Here is a 24,746-nt window from a genome sequence, read left to right on the forward strand (position 1 = left end):
AGTCCAGGGAGCGTCTGCTTCCCTGGCTAGGCCCTTTTCATTCTCTCTAGTTCATGGCTTTACCATTAGGGTTGCAGGAGTGTTCATGGTTGTTTTTCCAGCTTCGGTTCTTACAAGGCCATTTTTTCCATCTGTTGCTCTACCTCCTCATCATGGCTTGATGCTAGGGGTTTTGTTGGATATGAAATCTAGCTGCATATCCTTCACCAGCCACCTTCTAAGCTTGATTCCATAGAGGGAGGACAGCTGAGTAGCTAGGACTGTCGTCATGAGCCATTCGTGTTTAACTGACGAATGCTTAAGTGAATTCCCTCTCCATGATCAGTTATTAGGGTTCATCTCTCCCTTGGTGTTCTTGAGTATTAGAAATGGGCTGTGAATAACATACCTATAAACAAAAATATGTACCTTAATAAACTAGATACTGGAGAGATAAGATATAGTCCAAAGAAGAAAAAAGGAGGCAAACACATGTTCAAAAAGCTACCTACCCACAGGGAAGCAGGCATTCCAGCCGCTCAGAGTCCCTTGGGTGGATGGCTAGAGAAGCACACATCACTGCTTTTTAACTCTTCATCTTAGGAACGCTTCATTTTCCATCTATTGAATACAATGTGCCTACATTTGGGGAAGACTTGGATGGAGGGATAAGGAATCGGTGGAATATTGTGATGCATTGATTTCACATGGAAGGAGAGAAAGTTCTTGTTCATAAAAGTGGCTGAGTTGGTCCTAGCTACCAAAAGAGAAAGGTGTGGATTTAGGGATAACAGTTAACACCACACACACACACACACACACACACACACACACACACACACACACACAAAATGTATGTATACACACATTCATATAATGTATGTATATGTCTGTGTATCTTGTAGATGACTATTAATACTTTTGTTTCTACTATTGTCTTACGTGGCATTATTACCTCCTACATAGTCTAAGCTTTCATTAAAAGCTGCTTCAAAAGTATTGTGCCAAGTCCTTACTTCACAGACAGGCACTAAGGGCAATCACTTACATTAGTCTCACACTTATATTGACTCATTTAATTTTTGCAAGAGTGTACTCTTATTATTCCATGCTATACACAAGAAATTAAATCACAGGTAGGTTTAGTAAATTCCTCATGCTTTCACGCCTTATCAATGACAAAAGCAGAATCTGAACCCTGTTGATTTGTTCTAAGATCTGTGTTTGAAACCACTGTACTCAGCACAGGTCTCCTTGAGCACTTGTTAATGATTAAAGTCTTTAATGCCATGCGTAATTCACCATAGGGTGAATAGAGGTTGATTTCTTTATATACTTATCTATTCAAGTCCCAGATGTATGTTCTCAGGAAATCCAAATAAGAGTAAGAAATAGAGAAGTTAGGGAGTACATTTGTCAGAACACACAATTCCAAGAGACTATCCTTTCTCCTTAGATTAACATTGAATATTTAAGTAAAATTTTTTTAAAGATTTAAAAAGAATCATAGCCAGTATTAATTGAAAATATACATGAATTTGCCATTGAAATACTGTTACAGTTACCAAAACAAACTTTTCAACCAAGAATGGCTATTTAATTTCCAAAGATTACAATATTTTGAAACTTTACTTTTAAAAATCACTATGAGTTTCCTGAGTTTTGTAAAGAGCAATAATTCCATATTTCAGAGGAAAATGGGGATGAGTAAAACCAAATTTTACTGATCCAAGACTTGGAATTTATGCTTAGTCTTAATTACAATTACATGAAGAAACAAAAATTATGTTTTCCAAAGAAAAATAAATGACTAAACAACTATAATTAAATGCTACTGTTTCACCAACTGCTACATGACTAAGAATTATCCTTAGGTTCTCTTTCAATTTAACATATGCATAATGGAACAAAATGCATAATAGACACCAAATTCACACTTCATAGCTTGTGCCTTACTGAATTACCCCATATCCATTATTACAATATTGAAACTACAAGATGAAATAAATCACCACTTTCTTTACTTAAATAAGAACCTTTATTAATATATAATATATGTAGTATTAAATATGTAGTATGATATATGTACATAATATTTCATATATAGTACTTTATAATTACTCCATAAGAATATGTAATAATTAGGAAAAAGCATAAGATTATTATGAAAGTGAAAGGTCATTTTTATTCAAAATTTTCTGAAATTGAATCAGGAAAGAAAGTAACCATTTACCTCTCTGAATGTTATAAAGAAAGAATTTTACTTTTTCTTGAGTATTTCTAGTGGTTTTATATTTCCTAGAATCAAGAGATAGTACTTTTAGGCCACTGCAAAGTATTACAGAAATTCTGCTATAAAAAGCAAAACTTATGTATTTGAGAGGAATAACAATTTGGACAAGCAAACATGTCTTCTAAACAAACCGAAAGCTGTAGCCCTTTTCCAAGTTTAGCAATCAGTTTAGTATTAAATAAGTTTCAACTCTCTTAGTAACATAACTAATAGGTTCATAATGTCTCTATTAAAATGTTTTGTCTGTGTGGTTCAAAAAGTTATATCAATATTCCTTAATGGCCCTACTAAGGAATCATCAGAATATTTGTTTCATTTCTATAATTTTATGACAATAAGTAGCCTTAACAGGTTAACCAAATTTCTCTAACATAGTACATATATGTATTTATAGCTGACCCAGATATAACATAGAAAATAATTTTAGACTTTCTAACAAGAGTAACAGAGTACTTTAATAAGAAGAGCATCCCAACAATGTTCAATAGGAAATATACTCATCACCTTGCTCATGTAACTGTAACCCCTCTGTACAGCATTTTTACAATTAAAAAATGGACGAAAAATAAAAAAAGAATAAGAGCATCCTACCTTCTAAAAGTCTGTTAAGATCTCATTTAAATCCATTCTTGTCGTAGACAATGGACCTTTCTTACTTCATTTAATTACGATCACAGTTGCCAAGCCAGCATCTTTATTTAAATAAGATATATGCACCCACAAATCTATCTCCATTCTTATATAGTTAATTTATGTGAGTGCATGAGCCAATGTGCTGCGATTGTCCATCGCTAACTTCTCACTGTTGGCAAGACTGCGTGCATCCCATAGAAATTCCACCTGGGTCATTGCCTTCTTCAATCCTCCTTCTTTACCCTAGAGAGAATCGAGTCTTAAAAGTTGTGGTGTTATTGGTAGTAAGTTGACAATTGCGAATTATTTCCTCATAGCTTTCAGAAGGTCCACTCTGGCCGTGTCATTAACTAGAGAATGACAAATTCATATCTTCAACAAATTGTATTTCGGGCAAACCTGAAATAACAGCAACAGATTTTTCACTCCAGGAGAAAGTAACACTTAAGAAAAAAAGAAAGAAAAGAGACTCCTATTTAAATAGAACATTTCCAGGAGCAAGAGCACAGACACATTTTCTCTTGGTCTTCTTGCTCCTCCGTCTGATAGGAAGACCCACAAGTGGCCTTGGCTTCCCAGTGCGTTGGCTCCAGCCATGGACTCCTGCGCTGTGAATAAGGGTATGGACTCCTCGTCTCTGCATGTTGAGCTGATGCTCTCGTTTCATTATGAGAGCCTTCGTATGAAACAGGATGCATCTTATCCCCTACACTGTATCTGACTTGGGGACCAGTGAGACGAACTTTAAGACGTTGCATTGTGAAAGAAAGAAATAATCGGAAAAAGGATTTCATCGTGACAGGACCTTCTTCCGAGTTCCCTTCAGCCCTCCTTGAAATAGCTGGTGCTGACTCACTTGCTTGGGGGATACATTTCTGGTGGCCAAAATTTTTATGTCACTTGATTTCCAGATCTTAGATTAACAGGGTTGCCTGGCAACACAACAGCATCCAAGACCTTTTCATTTTGATTTACCTAAGGCCACATTTCAAACTTTCAGAAGGAAAACAGATGGTTTTAAGATTTAGCATTTTATATCTGTAAGGAAAGAATATATTGAATTCACATTTATTCTCCTAGCATAAGAAAATCTAAGTCTTATTTTTTGCTGAGAAGTTCCATTTATAGCTATCTGAAATGTCTGCCATTTACTTCCCTCATTACTACCCACACTCAACAACAACAGCAAAATCTCTTCCCACATACATTTCAGTCATAGTTTCTTACCCAGACAGAAATGTGTGGAAAAAATACAAATAATGCCTTCGTCTTAATGCCATCACAGACTGAGGGAAAAAGAGAGAGGAAGAAAAGAGAGATGAAGCTAAAAGGAAGGAAAGAGAGTTAGAAGTAAGAAAAGTAATTTTTTGTTTGTATTGGAGTTTGAACTCAGAGCCTTGGATTTACTAGGAAGTTTCCCTATTCCTAGAGCCACACATTGAGGCTTTTCTAAAAGGAAATACCAAAGATTTAAATTTAAATTCTGACTGTTTACTAGATACTTGGAAATAAAGAATCTCTTAGGGATTTTTTGTTTGTTTGGTTGGTTGGTTTTTTCCTGTCTGAGCAAGCTTTAAACCATGATCCTCTTATTTCAGCCTTCTGTGTAGTTGAGATTAGAGTTGCAAAAGGCAATATTATCTGTTAGACAAAAGGCATTGGAACAATAAAAAATGAATCTGTCTTTAAAATATATTTTTACAAAAATATGAAGACTTCTTTTTTGTATGATTTTTATTGTAAAAATGCTGTACAGAGGGGTGACAGTTGCATGAGCAAGGTAATGAGTACATTTCCTATTGAGCATTGTTGCCTCCTCCTTTGTTTCCCCCCTACCATCCCTTCCCTCCCACCTCCACAACTACCCCCCTACACCCCCACAGAAGTTGTAACATTCATTTTCAACATAGAGTTTTGTACATCTCATTGTTACAATGGGTCAACCTGTATCCTTATTTAAGCATTTTGTTTTTTCCCTTTCCCTCTCTGAGTTAGAAAAATGTATAGACAAGATGCAGGGCACCGACATCAAATACAGTGAAAACAGGGGTTATACTGTGGGGGAGGAACAAAATATCACATGGTACATTATAAATACGTTTGAAACAATAGGAAGAAAGAAGAAAGATATTTGTGTCCCTATCTTGGGGTTCATTTTGCTTAACATTATCCTATATGATCATATGTACATAGCTTTTGGCCTCAAAACATTAAATCCTCAAAGAACCAACTGCCCGGCAAATAAGTGGGCTGAAGACTTAAAGAGAAACTTCTCTGAAGAGGAAATAAGAATGGCCAATAGACACATGAAGAAATGCTCAATTTCTCTAGTCATAAAAGAAATGCAAATCAAAACAATAGGAAGACTTCTTAAAACTCAATCTATAATTGATTAAAAATGGAAAAAAAGATACAATCAGATATCTTACCAAAGAAAATGTATGGATAGAAGTAAGCAAAAGGGAAAAAATTAACATTTTAATGTTCTTAGGTAACTGAAAAATTAAAACAGCAGTAAGTTAGAGAACAATGATCAGAATCCAATACTCTGGAAAAATAATAGAGCTATTTTAGAAGCCAATTTTTCAGTTTCTTACAAAACTAAACATACTCTTACCAGTTGATCCAAAAGGCACACTCCAAAGTTTCTACCTCGTGAGTTGAAAACATGCCCCCACAAAAACCCATACTTGGACATTTACAGCTGACTCATTCCTAATTGTCCACACTTGAAAGTAACCAAGATGTCCTTTATTATATGAATTTGGTAGATGAATAGAAATTCAGATAATAGCGTATAATTCAGTTCTGAAAGGAAATGCTATTAAGCCATTAAAAGAAAAAAAAACTATGAATAGCTTAAATGCATACTGCTCAGTGAAGGAAGCTAGTCATTCACAGTATGACTCCCAACGACATGAAATTCCGGAAAAGGCCAAATGCTGGAGCCAGTGGGCTCAGAACAGTCAGAGTGGAAACCATTTTATGACAGAGAAGAGGTTATGTATCACACTACAGTGGTGGATACGTTATTATTTCCTTGTTCAAACCCATAGAATATTCACCACCAAGTGTGAGCTCTGAAGTAGACTATGGACCAAGGGTGATAATGCTGTTAATCAATGCTAACAAATACACTCTGAGGTGGAGATAGTTCAGTTGTGAGAGTGCAGCGTAAGAGAACACAGAGAAAGTTCTGTACATTAGGCTCAACTTTGCCATCCATCAGACACTGTTCTCTAAAATAAAGCTCAGTTGTTTTAAAATATCTCCCTTTCAAGGTATTTATATGTTTTATGATTAGTTTCAACATGAGAAAAATAAGGGGTGTTGTACATTTTAAAAAACCTAATTGTTAACATCTGAGTGCTGGTGTCTCATGCTACTCTGGAAGCCAAGATCTGAGGATCAGAGTTCAAGGCCAGCTAGGCAGACACATTTGTGAGACTGTCTCCAATGAAGCAGCAGAAGCTAAAAGCATGGCTCAAATTGTCGAGCACCAATCTTGAATGAAAAATCTAAGCAAGAGTATGAGGCCCTGAGTTCAAGTCCCAGTATTACCATACACCCCCACACACACAAACACACACACATGCACACAATTACTACTATCATTTTAACATTCTGTGGTTCACATAGTGTGATATTTCTCACATTTTTAGTCCAGAAACTGCTATACCTTGAATATTAGCTGTGTCATGATGATGTAGGGAAGAGCAAAGTTCAGTCCCTATTGCAATTGGAACACAAGTCACCTAAGCAAACAACAGGAAACAATGCTGGATAAGAAATGTACTCTTTAACTTGCTCATGTAACTGTAACCTCTCTGTACAATATTTTCACAATAAAACTTAATTTAAAAAAATAAACTAATAGGGGCTGGGAAGGTGGCTCAGTGGTAGAGCATTTGCCTTGCATGCATGAGGCCCTGGGTTCGATTCCTCAGCACCACATAAGCAAAAAGAAAAAAGCCGGAAGTGGAGCTGTGGCTCAACTGGTAGAGCGCTAGCCTTGAGCTGAAGAGCTGAGGGACAGCGCCCAGGCCCAGAGTTCAGGCCCCACAACTGGACCCAAATAAACAAATAAATAAACTAATAAAAACCAAACAAACAAAGAAAGAAAACCTGAGATAATGTGTAAAGAAAGAACCATTATACAACAGATACACTTTCACCTAGTTTACCTGACCTTGTTTGTAGATCCCTTTATTAGATCTAAGCACAGGATGAATTCCGATGTTTTGATATGTTTGCATACATGCATTTTAATGTTATTACTCACAGTTTTTCATTTTAAGAAAAGGTGGCATATGTTAAGTGGATTACTTATTGTTTTCTAAAGAGTAGTGCTTTAAAAAAAAGAGTAGTGCTTTAAAGTGGAAAATAACAGTTATAATTACATGTACATATGATATATAAAATATATTTAAGTAATTATATGTTGTATTTAATAGCCTGTCATGCATAATAGTACAGCTAATAGTATAAATGCCTAGTTACACTTTTTTATTGAAAAAAAAACTTCTTTTATGAATGCACTTTGGAATTGTCTCTTCTCTTCTTAGTCTCCTTTCTCTCTTTTTCTTTGAGCTGGTTATAGTCTCAAAGCAAGTGTGAGGCCTTAAAGGGATCTGTTTTAGGTAGACAGCATGACAACAATAACCAAAAGAGGAAAGAACAGAAAGTCAGAAGCACAACATTAACACAGGCATACAGCGCTAAACGGGGCGAGCTCCAGCTTCCAGGTGCTTGGTAAATACTCTGTGAGAAATAATGCTCAAAGGTTGTGTTTGCTGTTGTGCTTGGCGTTTGCTTTGCCTGATGACCAGGAATCTCGCTTGCCCTTTGTTTTTCTACTCTCTGTGGGCTTTACACACACCTCCTTCCCCCTGCAGTCTGGCCAGCCCTCGGCCATCACCCAGCACCCAGCTCCCTCATTCTAAAGATGTCTGGGATGGTTAGGATTTAGCAGGTCACACCTTAGCCTGTCAGGACCTGGCGCCTCCTGCACCAGCATTCGTCCATCGCTTCATTTCACCTCCAAAGAGCCCAGTGACAAGTCTGCCTTGTTAGACTCAAATCTCAAGGAGCACAGGGCAGCCAGCAGTTTCCCTTGAGTTTCTTGTCAGGTCTCCTTATGTTTTGGCAAGCTGAGACAGCCCAAGGCCTTATTAACCCTAGCAAGGGCCAGGCCAAGGAGGGTGAGTTGCTAAGATGGGTGAATTGATGCAAGGGGACCTTTAGATTTTGTCTTCACAAGGTGAGCATTTGCAAGCTGCACATGACGGCCCAAACCCATAAAACTTCAATTTCAGTTGAATGCTAATTCCCAGGCATTTGCTAAAGCTGTGTATGCTCAGAGAATCTCTGGGTGATTGATACTGAAGTTTTAAACGTTGCTTTAACTTATCACATATCCCTGGTTTTAGTCTTCATAGTAACCTTGCAGGAGAGATGGATCTATCTGTCCATCTATCTATCTATCTGTCTGTCTGTCTATCTATTACCTATCTATCATAGATGGATCGATAATAGATAATAGATCTGTTATAGACAGACAGACAGACAGACAGACAGACAGACAGACAGACAGACAGACAGACAGATAGATAGATAGATAGATAGATAGATGATAGATAGATTTGTTATCAATTGAACAACATCTAGCCATTACCATTTATCTGTTTAGCAAACTTTTTGAACATCTACTGTGTCTAGCTGTACCTAGCACTATAGACTAATAATACGATTTTATCACAAAGACTAATAAAATGTATTTATTCTCTGCAGACTATGGCCTTATGAAAGAAGCATAGGATTCAGCAAGCAGGACATATAGAAAATGCAGTGACAAAGAAGAGTGTGTTCAATTAGATGGCAAAGACTGACTTTGCCATCATAGAATGCTCAGAGGAGGTGATGTCTGATTTGACACCGAAGAAGTTAGCATTCTTCAGAAAAGTAAATACAAAAGATCCTAACCTACATCGCCCTTGTTTAGTACTTTCACAGACACTGAGACTCTCACATAGTTGCCTCTTTGGAATTGCTTCAATACAGGCTTACTGCACTTATAGGAACTAGGAAATCAGCAAGTAACTAGCAGACAAGGAAGAAAAGCTCACTTTCTCTTACTCAGATTTAGTGCTGTTCTCATGATGCAAGTCTGTCTCTGTGAGAGGAACTAATTTTTTATTGTGAAGATGGCATTGAGGGTGGAGCAGATATAGCTCATAATTGAGATAACCTTTATCTAATCATCTGACAAAAATAACTATGAATTTTATCTGAAAGACATCAATTTTCTAAATCTCAAGTATAAAATAAATGGACAAGATTTTCCTTTATATTTCAAAACAGGCCCATTATGTGAATGTTTTGCTTTTTTTTTTGGAGCACAGGTTGCCACTCAAGTTTTACTAAATAAAAATAGTGCTCCATTATCATTAAATTTTGTATCACAAAACTTATTTTTGGTGGAGAGTCCCTAAAGAATTTAAAAGCATACTCCTATACAACAAAAGGGAAGTTTTTGGATCATTTGACCACATAATTAAAGGTGTCACAAGTTAAAAATCCAATACAAATGACTTGTTGATTTTTCTGGAAACCCAAAATGTATTAGCATTCACAACAAAAAAATGCAGTTAGAAAATGTATTCAATTCAAAGCTTATGATTAAAAATACCAACTCTGGCAGGCACTGGTAGCTCACGTCTATAATCCTAGGTACTCAGAAGGCTGAGATCTGCATTCTTATATTTGACTTATTTTTTAATAATATCTTTATATTTAATGTTTGTGTACCAGATAAAAGGCAAATAGTTTGGGGACAATCACAAAGGATGTGAATAATTTTCTTAGAGGCTTGTCTAATTTGATTACTCTGTAATATCTTTAAAATACAAGCTGCTATCAATTCATTAATTTTTGTTTGCTTTGCAATATTTTTATTACCCACAAGTAGTGGTACAAAGGAGGGAGTGTTGGACAAAGCAGTTTATGAATGCAATACATCTTGGTCAGTTCACCCCTTCTACATTCTCACCCTGCTCTCACCCACCCCTTCCCTTACTTTCCTTAATGTTGTGAAAAATACAATGAATTCTTGATGGAATTCTTCTTCCTTTTTCCCTGCATTGTCTACCCCTCTCCCCACCCATCCTGCAAGTGCCTGTTACCTGGTGCTTATTTTTATTGGGCTTTGAAAACAAACAATAACAAATGCTGGCCAAAAGGGAGCTCTAATACACCGCTGATGGGAATGTATATTTGTTCAATCGCTCTGGAAATCAGCACGGTGCTTCCTCAAGAAACTAAACACAGAACTACCTTATAATCCAGCAATTCCACTCCAGGGCATTTATCCAACAGAACACAAACAAGGCTACAGTAAAACTACCAGCACAACCATGTTCATTATAGCACTATTCACCACAGCCAAAATATGGAATGAGCGCAGAAGACAGTCAACAGATGAATGGATGGAGGAAATGTGGTATACATACACAATGGAATTGTACTCATCTGTTAGAAAGGATAATATTGTACCATTTGTGTGGAAGTGGAAATACTTGGGGAAAAAAAAAGAACATGTTAAGTGAAGTAAGCCAAACATAGAGAAACAAAGTTTGGATAGCTTTTCTCACTAGAGTGTGGTTAAAAATCTGTAAGTAAACATGCTGGATGGTGTGTAAGCAGTTCGAAATGAATTAATGAACTATATTAGACTCTGTGGCAAGCTCAAATAGTATCATGTTTTTAAAGAGAGACTAAGTCAAAGCCCAACAAAATAAGAATATATATTTTAAAGCTAGCTCATGCAGAAAAAAGACTGAGAGACTATATACAAAATAAATAAATAAAATACCTAGCACAAAGCTGGACTTCATCTAAAAAAATAAAATAAAACAAAATAAAATACCTAGTACAACTCAAGTGAGAGAGAGCCAGCTAAGCAAGTGGAGCCAGTGTGGGCCCCTGAGTTCAAATTCTCCCTGAACACTTCACTTTACCAGAGTGAGACATCATCATTGTTGCCATCTCCTTCTCCTCTTCCTTCTTCCTTTTCCTCTTCCTCTTCCTCCTCCTCCTCCTTCTTTTTCTTCTCCTTCTTCTAATTCTTCTTCTTTTATAATGGAGACACCAGCTATTATTATAGTCTCATTTACAAAATTTCATTGTATAAAATAAATGAGTAAAAAATAAATGAACACCTATAGTTCATAAGGAGGTTTAAATCTAATAGCTACAAATTAACATAAAGTGAGTAGCTTATATATAAATAAAAGAAGAAATATTAATTACCAATATTTGAGGAAGAAAGTTTGTGTAGACACCATGGAACATCCTCAAGCTTTTTCATGAACAGATTACAACAACTCTTACTACAAAATATTTTAACTCCTTCTGCTTAGACAGCACAATATCCATGGGAGGGAAAATTGACTGTGTTTACCTGTGATTGTGAGTTATTTTTCCAAATAAATTAGTAATACACTGGTCAAAGAAGGTACTCCTCAATTGTATTCCTAATTTGAAATAAAATCTTTAAGGGATTTGAAAAAAAATCCTCATTTGTGTTCCATAACTTAGAACTAGTCATTTTGACTGCAGTGACTTCAAATAACAACGATTCCTGCTTTCACTATCTCCACTGGAAATGCAAGGGTGAGGTGTCTGTAAAGATGAGAAGCTGAGCCTTTGTTCCAGGACTCTGGATCTTCCCCCATGGCACAGGCTCCCACTAGCATCATGAGCTCCTTTCTCAAGGCCATTGTTACTCAGTCTTCAGAGAAACCTTTATGTAAGATGCTAATCAGTGCCTGAAAGATGGACAGATGAAGGGGTTGTTTGAATGCTATTGCTCCTGTTTGGTATGCTAGCTCATACAGCAAACTTCCTTGCAGGTAACATTCCTCAAGAGCTATTGGAGAGGGTCCTTAGATCTCACAGAAGCCTCCATCATGGGGAAAGGAGAGAAAGACGGAGATCAGGAAATCAAAGCCTAGGCATTTTGAGTGGAAAAAATGCCTTGAGCCACCATTTTACCAAATACATATACAAATACATGCATACATACATACATCATACATATATATACATATGCACATATATATTAGATGAGCGATTTAAATATCTCCTGTGAATGCTTTAAGAATCTAGTAAAACTGCGCTGTATACCACGAGTTCCTTTTCCATATATTTTGAATAATTTACTTCTTGTAAGTATTGGTTTTTTAAAGAAACTAATGTGTTCTGTCTTGTTTAATAATGAGAGTCAGTCTATCTCCCTTTGTACAATAGCTTTCAGAAAATTCTGAGTCTGACCTTCAGTTGTATATCCTGTAGATTGATCTACACAGCTTGCATTTTAGTGCTCTTCTTCTTGTGGTTTGGATCTTTACATTTTAGTTGAATTTTCCTATAGTTTATTATTATAATGAATTCCTACTTTATTTGTTACCTTAATTCCTTAATGCAGGCACAAAGTTTACACATATAAATGAGTTTACACATTTCCCATGCAATAAGGATTTTAATGACAAGACTATTATAAGATAACTTAATAACAATAAAGATTTCTCTACAATTTAATTTCATAGTAGATAGCTGAGAACTCAAGGAAATAGTGAATGCTAGAAGTAGTGTAAAAGTTGAGAACTCATTCTAACAACTTTATAAGAATAATGAACTATAAGAAAATAGATTTTCATGAGGCATATTTTTATTAAAAAGTTTCTCTAAATGATAAAATTAGAACAAAAGTTCTTACAATGCAGTATTTATATCATGTCTTTCTAAATTTCCTGAACTTCAAAAAAACCCCAATTGCTTGAAGTACTTTTTCTTGAAGACAGTTTTAAATAAATATTTTCCCTATTTCTTTTACCTTTACTCTTTCCATCTTTAAAAACACAATGAACACAGAAGCAAGGGCAAGGGAAGTTGAATGTCATTTCGAAACCGAGGCTGCTCAAGTTTAGGTACTCAGACTCTTCCTGTGGAAAGAGTCAGGAACAATCCTTCATAAGGGCTAACGTCATGGATTAGTAAGTCCTATTTTCAATAGATAGGAAGCAGTGGCCCAATTTGTCCTTTTGGCATTTATTTGCTTTGTACTCAACACCCCTGTGCCTTAAAATTAGGATTAATTTCTTAATCTTCATGTTGTAGGATTTATCTCTCTCATTAGTCTAATGTGAGTTAATTAGAATCTGTAGTTGGTTCCCAGACTGTGTTATAAAAGAACAATTGAAAAGAGAGACACAGACACAATTATGCCATTTATTGTCTGGAAGAGACAGAAAGCCAGTGGGGCTCCTCTTACTGGGTTAACATCTACCTGACTTCAAAATGTGCCAGTAATAGAAACAGCCGTGGGGCCCGCTGGGAATTTCAACTTCCATTCCTCCGACCCTTACATCTCTCACACAATCCGATTAATTCAAAGGTGATGGGAGAAAAGACATGTTCTATATGTCAAAATGACAGAGTCCGTTACGCGGTTTGGGGCATGAGTAGCGTGGATGATAGTTGTAGGCGAGTTCATACCTTTTACTTTTAAATTCAACTCCCTTTACATCCTGTTTTGCTGAAATCTTTTCAAATCTATGTGGGTGAAATGCAGGCCTAAGTAATCTGGTTGGATAAGCACAACCGTGATTTGGTAAATGTGAGCATTAAACAAATATGAGACCTTTGTGGATCAAATACATCAAAACCATAAGAACTTGACCATTGCCATAGGTTTTACTACTCCAAGAGGAAATCTTGCTTTTGAGCATGGTTTTGCTATGTCAATTTGTGTGTGTGTGTGTGTGTGTGTGATAAAAGTAAGATATTCCATTCCATTCTTTAGAATTTAGAATTGATGTGGTTGGGTGAGAGTTGCTCTGACTTTCTCCTATTTTACAATGACTTCAAAACTGGTGTAATAGGAATACAATTAAATATACTTCACAATCTATTTAAGTGAAGTATAAACCTCTAATTTAATAGTTAAAAGTTAGTCGCTGTCAGCTATGGATATAAATACTTTGCCTAGCATGCCTAGAGCCCTGGCTTCCATCCCTACTACTACAAAAAAGTAGCTTTTTAGCATATAATCAATATTATTACCACCTATAGTTAATGCATTGGAATAAAGATCTTAAAACTCACTCCTTAAGAATTTCTAACTGGAAAAAAAATCACTGGAATCCATTAGAACATGAATAAATGTAAAACAAATGAAAAACAGATTTTAAGGCACCAAGATCAGGTGGTAGGAAACAAAATAAATGTCAGCTACTTAAGAAATCTACATTGAATAAGAAACTACTAATACTCTTCCAAAAAGGATATTAAAGACTTATCTAAAAGATATTCTCCTCAGAGCTCTACGTTCATATAAACAGGAACCCAGTGGTTTTCCCTTATCTTTAAATAAAATATATATGCGAAAACATTGTTAATTACTAACAAAAAGAGGTTTAAATTGACTATATAAATGGGCAGTATTCCTAGAAAAATTTCAAAGGACTTTTACATAGCCTTATCTAAAAACATTGCAGAGAACTAATCATTTAAATAAGTAAGTTAGATTTGAGGGGACACTGCCCTGCCATTAGTATGTTTGTTTTTTTAATATACCATTTGTAAGGAAATGGAAAGACTTGGAAAAAAATTATCTTCAGCGAAGTAAGCCAGACTCAAAGAAAGCTAGGTTTCATGTTTTCCCTCATTTGTGGTAACTAGAATGTTCCTATAAATCTAACACTTGTTGGTAAAAAGAATTATCACTGGGATATGATAACTCATACAGGTCTCTGGGCATTCACACACACTCATACACAATGAGACCAAGGGAGGATATTCTTAGAAGAAGATCACAAAGCCTCAATAGCGATATGCACTTGATCATATAAAATAAAATTTATCCAAATGAGCTCCAGGAAATGGAAACAAGGGGGTTTGTTTCTGTCCCACTGTTTTCGTTTTCTTTTCCTTTTGTCTTGGTTCATTTATCTGTCTTTGGGAGAGTGAGGAGAGAACAGAAATGGAGGGACAAAGAGTGAACAAATGCAGCAGTGGTACTCACTAGATACTATGTTGAAAATGAACTATATAACTTGTGGTTAGGGACGGTAGGGAAAAATGGGAAAGAAGGAGGGAAGGGTGTGACATTGTTTAAGAAGAAATGTGCTCTTTATCTGATTTATATAACTGTAACCCCTCTGTACATAACCTTTAAATAACAATAATTAAGTATTTTTTAAAAAAGATTCATTAGATATTTTGTTGGGTGAGTTCTTAGCCTCTAAGTGTTATACTTGTTTTTAGAAGCAAAGCTTAGATCTAGGACTGTCTTACTTGTCATTCATTTTGGTTTTGCTCTTAAAATCAAGTTTGATTCTGCATTTTATCCCAACTCCAAAAACAATTCAGCTCCAATTTCTTGTTTATAAAATGAGACAAAACCTGTTTTGCTTATTTTCTATCAATACTAAAGAACTTTGATCAAATGTAAGTGAAAGTTGGGAGAATAATGAAACCTTTGGCAAAGGTAAGGTTCACCAGAATTCTCTCTGAATATCACTTGGGAAGAGTAATATACTCTACTTGTTGTATATAGTATGAGAGTGTTTTTATACTACTGTATGTTGTAATATTTCGTATTATTGAAAACATGCTGTTATCTAGCTTATGTGCTACTTATGTCGATAGGAAATGGACACATTACTCATGTAACTGTAACCCCTCTGCACTGTATCTTTACAATAAAAAAATTAAGAAAAAAAGACACAGCCCTTCACTAGACAAATAGAGGTGAATAGAATAAGCCGAGTCTTTGAGTCAACTACCTGTGAGCAGTGCATAGCAAGTGTGCACTGTGGCCCTGTCAAGACACTGGGATACTACAAACTGAAATTTTCACTAAAAATTGCAACATGATCTGGTATCTGAACACTTTAGCAATTGAAATATTATTATAAATGTGTGTGGTTAGATTTGCTGATACTATGCTGTGACTGTGCAAAATGCCAATTTTACATGGATCTAATGAATACACATACATACATTATATATACACACTACATATATATATATACATACACACACTCTCTCCACATATATATCTACTTATATATATATATATATATATATATACTTATATGGCCCCAGATTTAATAATGCAAGTATTAGTGAGTTTTCATTGATATTTAAAATGAAGATCAGTTTTCTGATAGAAAACATGTAAGTAATGTATATAATTTAAAATTTTCTGGTAGCCATTTTGTAAAAACCTGAAACTGGCAAATTTTTTTTTAAATAATGACATTGTATTTAATCTTATATATGCAAGGTATTATTGTCACAATATCCAAACAACATAATAAAAATAACACAATCTTTCTCCTTTTATCATTCATATAATAAAATCCTTAAGATCAAGTATACATTTTATATTAAAATGAATGTATGAATTTAAGGTCTGAATGCTTATCAGAAATGATTACTTTGTAGCAAGATTCATAAATTTTACATTTGTGAAAGTGGTACCAAGTACCTTTAACATTTTTAAAAGAAGAATTCAAATATCAGTTTTTCAAATATCAGTATTTCACATGCTCAATATCTTCATGACTACTTTTTGGAATCAAATGGTTACATTACAATGCTAAGGAAAAAAACCTCCAAATATTCATTTATTAATGGTCAGATGTGATGCTGGATTTTTAAAGATATTACATCTAAAAACATATCAGTCAGATGAAGACATGAGTTGTTCACCAAATACAAGATGTAATATACTTCAACAACTTACTTCAGCAGTTAAGTTCCTATAGACGACTGTTTACACTAATTAGTACTTTGTTGAATATCAGTTTCTTATATTTGCTTATTAAGTTACTCTATCATATTTTTTCCAAAGAAAACTGATATGTATGGTAGCCACATTCGAAAAGTTCTGCTTAAAATATAAAATACCCTGAAATATCTTTACTGAATCATTCATTCTAGTCTGCAAAATCCGCTCTACTCTCTGAGCTCCTGGGTGTCTGCACTTCATGTGAACTTACATGATTTTGGAGGCAAGCAACATAAACTGATTCCTCATGCTGAAATGAGTGTAAAAGTTTCATTTTTTAAACAGTTCCATAAAGTGTTCACCCTCCCACTGAAAATTACAAAGAGGGCTTGAAGGAACTATCCTTCAGAAAAATGTCAGATGCTTCTTTAGGTTTCTATTTACAAAGCTTTGGCATAAAGAAGCATTGTAATATTTAGTCCCCTAATGTAACTTATGCTACTCTAAATGTGTTGGATTGTCTGCTAACTCCATGATGAAGCAGTCAGCGTCTATGACAAAAAACTGTTCCACAAAGAAAATGATGAGCAAATTCTAGGAACCATGCATCCGTATCTCTTTACAATAAGGCGGCTCTTACAAGACAAATCCCAGTGCGAGAATTCTGTTAGTACATCTTACAATTTTATGATGGTATTTTACTGTATCCAAATATGCTCATAATAAATATATATATTAGTGGAAGCATAGAAAGCATTGTTTTGTATAATTTTCCTTAATCACAATAGTTTCGGTGGGCTTCATGCCCTGGAATATAAAGAGAGTTTAATCTTGATATTGCTTGTAATTTATGTCCTCACGAAGATCTTTGCCATATTCCAGTGCAACTACTAGGAAATACGGTTTTCCTAAACTTATATCAGAAACATAAACGTGCACACTTCATTATGTAGATCTCAAAGCACAAATCCATTCATGTCAGAGTTTTAACAATGATTCCCTCTGCACTTGTTAAAAATCTAATCTAATCTTGTCCTTCTCTGCACATGAAGCTGATAAGTGTTGTCCCTTTGCATGAAAATACCTTACTGCCTCAAACAACAGCAGAGCAGGTGGTGAGCTTTGCCCTTTTACCCTCGTGAATTATTTTAGATTTCTTTCATTTAAATTTTATTGTGAAGGTGATGTACAAAGGAGTTACAGTTACATAAGTCAGGTAATGAGTACATTTCTTTTTGAACAGTGTTATCCCCTTCCTCATTTTCTCCCACTTTTCCCCTTCCCCTTCTCTCCCCTCAGAGTTGTAAACTTCATTTCCAACACAGTGTCTAGTCAGTATCACTGTTGAATTAGTTCACCCTTTGTGCCTCTGTTTCTGTGATTCCCCTTCCCTTCCCCAACTCAGATAAACTTATTTACAAGACAAAGCGTACAGAAATCAAAAGCAGTGACGACTGGGAATCAACTAAAGGAATAAAAAGAAAGAAAAAAGAAAGAATTGCAAATGATTCAATTAAAAAAAAAACTTTTGTTTCCTTTTCTCGGAGTTCATCTTGATAAGCATCATTTTATATGGTCACATGAACATAGCTATTGAGTCATTGTGATCTCCTAAGAATAGCCTACACATATTCTAGTTATTACAAATGAAGGGAAACCATGCAACCTATGTTTCTTTGGGTTTGGCTTACTTCACTTAGTACAGTTTTTGAGGACCAAGATATGGACAAGAACAGAAAGAAATAGCTAGAAAATATGTTTGATGTTTCCTACTCATTCTTTGCTCTTCCCTAGAGTAACCAGATCTTTCCCCCAGGTAGCAATCTGTATCTCCCCTCTTTTTTGGTGAAATTAGCTGGGAATGTTGGGAGCTGAGAACATATGGATGCTCTGTCTGGTATCGTTTTGTAACTTCCCAGGAAAGATCACTACTTCCCATCAAAGTACGCTTCACCTACATTATCATGCAAGGCCTGTCCACATATTCTTCCTTGCTGGATTTCATTGTTAGCCCTCAGCTCCCCTCTAAAGGGAAGAGAAGCAGGGTTATACCCTCCTCCTAAAATATGTCCCACAGCAGAAGCATGAACATACCTTGAAAACTTTTAGGAAATCAAAAATCACTGGCCCCAATGTAATCAACTATGTTAAAAACCTGTAAGGGTGAGGAAGCAGCAATTCAAACAAATTCTCCAAGTAATTCTGAGTTTGGAAACTGGTAGCATAGCAAAAGGCAATGCAGAATTGACTCTAATCACAGTCATTAGTACAAAGAAGAAGGTAAATTCTTCCCCCTTACATCAGAACCAGCTCATTCATGTGAACAGCAGATTTCTCTTGCACCTGTGCTTAAGATTTATTTAGGTAAACCTTGAAGCATAATTTCTTCAAGGCTTAACTCAAACGGGAGAAATTAATGACATCATGAAAATGCAAATTTTAATAATGCAGTAAACAAATAAGAATATACAAAATAATGAATAATTTCTATGAACTGTTTCTTGGCTTGATGTTCATTTTGAAATGGATCACTGTCTCAGTACACTTAGTACTTTCCATTTCTAGAAACAATCTCCTATACATATTTAAATACCTAAAAGCACCCAATAACGTCTTTGTGGCCAGCTTCAAAACTTCCATTTGAGAGGTAAAGACGATCTATCTTATTCTTTTCAGTGGAATTAGAGCTTGGATTTGAGGCCTCTCACTTGCTGGAACTTTTCCACTGAGCGAGGCTTCCATCCCTCTATTGTACTGGTCTATCTTTTAGATTAGGCTCAGTTCTTTTCTGGCCATGTGCCTGAAGTGTGATCTTATCTTTTTAGTTCCCATTATGGCTGGGGTGTTGGGCACACACTATCATATCTAACGAGTTCTGTTGAGATGGAGTCTCTAATACTTTTCTGCCTGGGAAGTCTTAGAACTAGGTTCCTCCCAATCTCAGCCTTTCATATAGCTAAGATGACAGCATTTGTCCCTGTGTCCAGTTATTGGTTGAGAAAGGATCTTATATATACGGCTAGGCTGGCCTCCAACTGGAATCCTTACGATCTCAAATTCTGAGTAGCTGGGATTATAGTCAGGAGTCAGTGACACCCAGCCAGAGGTAGAAATTCTCTTGAAAAAGAAAGTTGATTATGTCAAAGTACTCAACCAAATACAATTCTTTTCTTCATCTTGATGTCCAAACATCTAATCAGCATCCATGAAACAGTACGCACTTAGAACAATTTCCTAATGTAGAAATACACTGTATCACCTGAGTGTCCATTCCCTTTGGTCACAGAAGAGTTTCTTTCTCAGTTTGTCCCCAGAAAATTTCTGACCTTTCATTTGATACACTTTAAAAGAATTATCATGGTGGCTTCTCTTATGTACAAAATTTTTTAGAGATATGACAAGTGCCATCATTCTGGGGGGGGAAAAAGACCCTTTCTTTTCCTCTGAAAGCCAGCATTTCACAAATGATCATGCCACAATAGTTCAGTGTGAATATGATATTTCAAAGAGTCTGCCACCAGGACCATTTTATTGTCATAGATGTTTTAAGTATCCTGTATGAGAATGCACTTCTAAAGCAGTTTGAAAAGAAGACAAGTTGTCAAGGGTGATTTCGCTTAATGGGCTTGATTTCCCTGGACATCAAGGATGCCCTCCCCTCCACCATCTCTCGGGAGATTCTCAATTACTTACAATGAAATTAACATCACTTGGGGGCTTGCATTGCTAGTCATAATCCAGGTAACACCCACTTGTGTGAAATAGCCAAGTATATGCCTCAGTGATAGGAATCCTTTTGGCCTGTAAATTGATAGGCACAGTCAGAGGGATTACATAAATAGTCAAGGGATTGAAAGGCAAGGCAGAGGGTGTAACTCTATCCTGGGCTGAAAAGCAAGAGACAACATGTACCTGGCAACCAGACTGGAGAGGGGAGGAAGGTACCTAAAAATGGAAGCATGGCTACTTTTTATAGTGCTATTCCTTAGGAGAGTTTGCTCTCCACCATTACATTAAATAATCTCTTCACACTTCAGGCTGCCAGAAACTTTCTAAAGCATTCCCTACTTCTTCTTTTTTGAATAGACTCTAGGAGTCAAAATCTTTGAGTTTAGATTGGGGATTAACCATTCTAATGAAAGACCTAATATATTCTGCCTTTCTAGGAAGGCAAATTAACTATCTAAAATGGTGATTAACCATCTGGTATGTTCTGCCTTCATAAGAAGAGTTTAATTTAAAAGCATCTGTGATGAAAAGGAGAGCGACTGATATGGAGAGGGGAAAGGCAAACAAATAGAGTCGTGGTATTAAATATACACTATACAAAAATGAACTATGAACCTTCTGGACAGGAGGGGGAAACTGGGAGAAAGTGAGGAAAAGACGACATTGTCCAGGAAGAACTGTGCTCATTGCCTGTCTTACAGAAGTGTAACCCCTCTGTACAGCACCTTAATAATAATCGCCGAATCATATTTTTAAAAAAAATCTATGCTGAAACTAATAACACAAAGGAAATAGTTATTTGCAACAGTCTCAAGAACCAGGACACCTGTTACTCATATATTTACTTATCATTTATTACAGATTCGATGTTAGTGTCTGGGAAGATGACACTAGCAAAACACAATCTGTGATCACGAAGTGATATGACTGGTTTGTAGACACCCAAGTTTAGAACTGGAAGTCATTAGATGCTCTAAGAGCCCCTCCCCCCTGCAGATCTCATTAACCCTGGATTTATTTGGGAGGGTTTCCTAGAATACAATCATATCCAGGCAGACACGTGAAGTAGTTATATCAAGTGAAGAAAGCAAGCAAAGATTAGTTCAAAACAAGGAAGATAGAAAATGGAAGACGTGGGGAACTTTGCAAATACATAGAATTCCATGTTCTACTTCACATAAGTGTTCTGTTCAGCAAAATAAAGTAGCATAAGAAAGCTCTACCTTTACAGGCAAAGAAGTAGAGATACCCAACTAGAAGATAAGTCAGGCTTAAAGCATACAGCAACTTTAACACGGCTTGAATTGTATCATCCACAGAGAAAGAGGAGCCATAGAGCAGACTTTGAGCAGTGAGGCAACAATTAGACTTGTCCTGTGGCGTTTGTCTGATTTTAAGGAGAAAAAATTGGACCCGCTAAGACTGGTTGGGTATTTGATGGTTTATTCCAGAACCTTCTGGTCCTTGTAAATAATACTAAAGCACAGTACTTCAAGCATTGTAAATGATCAATAAACATCTGATACAGTATTATTAAAAAGAAGTCTCTGAAATATATAGCCTAGTGTTAGTACAGAAAAAGATGCTTTCATCTTTCCAGCAAATTGTTGACTATTGCTTTAGCTTTCCCATGAGGTTAAGAAAGTTTGTCAGTTAGTCATACCAATAGCCTCTTATCACCAAAGTATTCTAGTCGGTTAGAGAACAGTCTTTTAAAGAATAACTTTTTAAACTTTGGACTTTGGCATCAACCAGTCATTAAACAATGACATCATTTTTTTTGACATGACTTTTCCAAATGTTATCCAGGAGAAAGGCTTTTACCCCTGAGCAACTGTTTCCTGTTATCATTTATTGCAACATTCCCCTTTCTCTATGAAAGTGTGGTATCCTTTATGTGATACATAATCACATAAAACCATTTATCTACAGATTTACTGGTCACATGAGTAATATGTAAAAATCAAGAAGATAACTGACCCTTGAAGGGGAAGCAGTCTGCTGTAGGAAAAGCTGAAATCAACTTAGCCCCATGGCATTATAAAGAAGAAGAATAGCAAGCATATGATTAACAATATTGTTTTCAAACTGGTATGAGCATGGGGATTCATTTATCCATAAATACATAAATATGTGCAGGCAAAATAATTTAAGATTTTAAGATGGGACCATTCATGAAAATGATTAATTTTCTCTTCCTAGTTATACAATTTGCACCCATTTATTGTGTTTATGGCAGGTAAACATCCAATGAACAGTTTCAGAAATAAAGGATACATGGAATCGTGTGTTAACAGGCTTGAAAGGCAACATCTTCAAGACAGAGACATTGACCCATAGCCTGAATCACAGAGGATCTGAGTCCAAGTACCTCCAGAAATGAGAAACCTGCGTTGTGCTAAGGACCACTGCATATTTATAACATCATTTGCAGGCCACACAAATGTGTCCTAGAGAGAAAGGGCAACCAGCAATAATAAAAGAAGCATAAGTGTCTAGATCATCATGAACCCTAAATGATTTGAAGGGCATTCCACATCTGGTAGGCTGGATGCTTCTCACCCCTGGTAGCCAAATACTGCTGAGCATTGAAGCACGGAGCTGGGATTCTGACTCTGAGTTCCGAGTTCAGCTCAGGTCATGAATCTATCCATTGCAACATCTGCATTTTATGTTAGCACCTTCCAAATGGAAGGTATTAATAAAGTGAAATAAAGTGAGAAATGTCACTTGCCATGCTGTCTCACTATAGGCAAATCAACAGACATAATTCATTACATCAACAGAAGGAAGGATAGAAAGCAAGATCATCATTACATTAGATGCAGAAAGAACAGATGACAAACTCAATCAATTTACCTGACGTACATAACTGTAACCCTCCACACATCATCTTTACAATAAAAATTTTGAAAAGAATATTATTTTAGGGCATTTACCCATATGATCACAAACAAGGCCATACTAAAACTACCAGCACAACTATGCTTATTCACCATAGCTAAGATATGGAACCAACCCAGATCCCCTCAGTAGATGAATGGATCAAAAAAATGTGGTGTGTACACACACACACACACACACATACACACACAATGGAATTCTGTGCCCCCATCAAAAAGAATAACATTGCCCCATTTACTAGGAAATGGAAAGACTTGGAAAAACTCATATTAAATGAAGTACTTAATGCAAATTGTTGAATATTGCTTTAGCTTTCCCATGAGGTGAAGAAAGTTTGTCAGTTGTCATACCAATAACCTCTTATCACCAAAGCATTCTAGTAGGTTACAGAACAGTCTTTTAAAGAATAACTTTTTAAACTTTGGACTTTAGCATCAACCAGTCATTAAATAATGACATAGTATTTTTGGACATGACTATTCCCAATGTTATACAGGAGAAAGTCTTTTACACCCAAGCAATTATTTCCTGTTATCATGTATTGCAGCATTCCCCTTTCTCTTTGAAAGTGTGGTATCCATTATGTGATACATAATCACATAAAACCATTTATCTACAGGTTTACTGGTCACATGTGTAACATGTAAAAATCAAGAAGATAATTGACTCTTGAAATGGAAGCATTCTGCTGTGGGAAAAGCTGAAATCAACTTAGACCCATTGCATTTAAAAAGAAGAAGAATAGCAAGCATATAAATAACAATATTGTTTTCAAACTGGTATGAGCATGGGGATTCATTTATCCATAAATATGTGCAGGCAAAATAATTTAAGATTTTAAAATGGGACCATTCATGACAATGCTTAATTTTCTCTTCCTAGTTATACAATTTGCACCCATTTCTTGTGTTTATGGCAAGTAACCATCCAATGAACAGTTTCAGAAATAAAAGATACATGGAATCGTGTATTTATAGGCTGGAAAGGCAGCATCTTCTACACAACGGAGGCATTGACTCCTAGCCAGAATCACAGACGATCTGAGTCCAAGTACCTCCAGAAATGAGACATCTGCGTTGTGCTAAGGACCACTGCACATTTATAACATCATTTGCTGGCCACACAAATGTGTCCTAGACAGAAAGGGGAACCAGCCAGAATAAAAGAAGCATATGTAACTAGATCATCATGAGCCCTAAATGATTTGAAGGGCATTCCACATCCGGTAGGCTGGATGCTTCTCACCCCTAGTAGCCAAACACTGCTGAGCGTTGAAGCACAGAGCTGGGATTCTGACTCTAAGTTCTGACTTCGGCTTAGGTCATGAATCTATCCATTGCAACATCTGCATTTTATGTTAGCACCTTCCAAATGGAAGGTATTAATAAAGTGAAATAAAGTGAGAAATGTCAC

The sequence above is a fragment of the Dipodomys ordii genome, unplaced genomic scaffold (assembly GCF_000151885.1).
Source record: "Dipodomys ordii isolate 6190 unplaced genomic scaffold, Dord_2.0 Scaffold40, whole genome shotgun sequence".
Taxonomy (NCBI): Eukaryota; Metazoa; Chordata; class Mammalia; order Rodentia; family Heteromyidae; genus Dipodomys; species Dipodomys ordii.